At 44.3% G+C, this 1733-nt stretch overlaps 1 pseudogene; it reads right to left on the minus strand.

The window, feature by feature from the left end:
* Positions 1 to 522: 522 nt before the first annotated feature.
* On the minus strand, positions 523 to 1416 carry LOC101975556 (phosphatidylinositol N-acetylglucosaminyltransferase subunit C-like; annotated as a pseudogene).
* Between the last annotated feature and the right edge of the window lie 317 nt (positions 1417 to 1733).

Here is a 1733-nt window from a genome sequence, read left to right on the forward strand (position 1 = left end):
CTGGGAGATCCATAGAGAGGATATCAGACATCCTGTAAGCCAGGAAATGCTTCCTTGGAATGTGAACTATGCGGCATGCATTGAGGAACTATTACCCCCAAGAAAAAGATGTTCTTCTTCTTCTTTATTTCTTTCTTTATTTATTTTGGATGTGAAGATGTGATGTATTGTTACTTTTTTAATAGAGACCACATCACTTTATCTGACAAAGATGGCCAAGTTCAAGGACAGTGTGTGGGATACAATGGCTGCACTGGCCCCCTAGTCAAAGAGATGAGAGTCATCAGTCAACAGATGAGAGGCAATAACTCATGAGGACACCAGAAAGCTTTTTCATCATACAATAGCAGAAAGGGTAAACACCTTCACCACCCAAGTCTTTGTTATTGTTTTCTTCTGATCTCTGTTCTCTCATCCACATCAGCCTGCTGCTTCCAGAATGGGCTCTGTCTTCTGACTTTATGCTCGTTAGGATGCTAGTCTATCAGTTTGTGTTAATAAGGTAATGGGGTGGTCCCTAACTCAGCTGAGGAACCTGCTTAAGTCTTCTTTGATTTCAGCTTCATCCCAAGGCCCAAGAATGCTTTCTTTAAAAAGCTGCAGGTGAATGAGCTAGAAAGGGCAGAGACACAGGTGGAAACCAACACAAGAGCAAAGAGTATGACTCCCACCACACTGACGGACAGCAGGTGTCCCAAGGCTGAAAACGTAAAAAGCAATGTGACCCCAACCTAGTTGCAGGGAGTACCGACCTTTTGTTTCTTCTGTAACATGGGCCACAGTGCAAAGCCCTGGATGGCAAATGTCACCATGATGAAGGTATGCAGGAACCGGGGAAGATGTGAGGCCAGGCAGACAGAAGCAAAGATGGCCATGTTCGAGGACAGTGTGCTGGATACAATAGCAGCATTGGCCCCATAGTCAAAGAAGATGAAGTGGCCCAATAGCATGAAGACTAACATGACACAGATGTCAGTGCTAACAAACTCTGTCAGAGTATTCAGCACTGGTGAGAAACCACCGTTAAGTGAAAATGCTGAAGACCAAGACACTCTTCAGGTCAGCCCACCGCATCTTCTTGCTCCTCTTCTGCCCTTCACCTCCATCAGGGAGATCAAACAAAACTTAATCCATTAATGAATATGCCAGGCCAGTTCCAAAGAGCTGGGGGTCAGAGGGGAGCAATAGATCCTCATCCATATATCACCAAATGACCACAAAAACACAGACACTGCATAGTTGTTGTATCACTAGACTGGACTCAAATACCACAGCTCAATATTGGTATTTTCAGGCATAGATGTTTTTCCGGAACTCTTCCAGATACTGCTGGTCCACATCAGGGAAGGACTGCTGCTCATATAAGACCCTCTGCCACTTGGCCTCCTTGGTGTTAATTACAGGTTAGGCACACATCATCTTATCCTTTCCCTTAAACTCAGACTAGTTCAATTTCCCTTGAAGAAGTCCATGTGGTTTACTCATTCTTTATGAAATTTTAAAATAATACTTCTCTGGAAATTCCATGTTGTTATCTACTGACCTTTCCTTGTTTTCAAAGGCAGCAACCCAGGCCAGGCCCATAATAGATGAGTTTGTTCTCTGAGGCGAGAAATCACAGCCAAATTCCTGCCATAAGTTCCTAGGAATGCACAGCAGGATCAGGCAGCTGCCCACCCAAAGATGTTCTTTTTGCTTTAGAGTACTTCCAAAGGGGCAAGATGACTGGATAG

This window comes from Ictidomys tridecemlineatus, chromosome 9 (assembly GCF_052094955.1).
Source record: "Ictidomys tridecemlineatus isolate mIctTri1 chromosome 9, mIctTri1.hap1, whole genome shotgun sequence".
In the NCBI taxonomy this organism is placed as follows: domain Eukaryota; kingdom Metazoa; phylum Chordata; class Mammalia; order Rodentia; family Sciuridae; genus Ictidomys; species Ictidomys tridecemlineatus.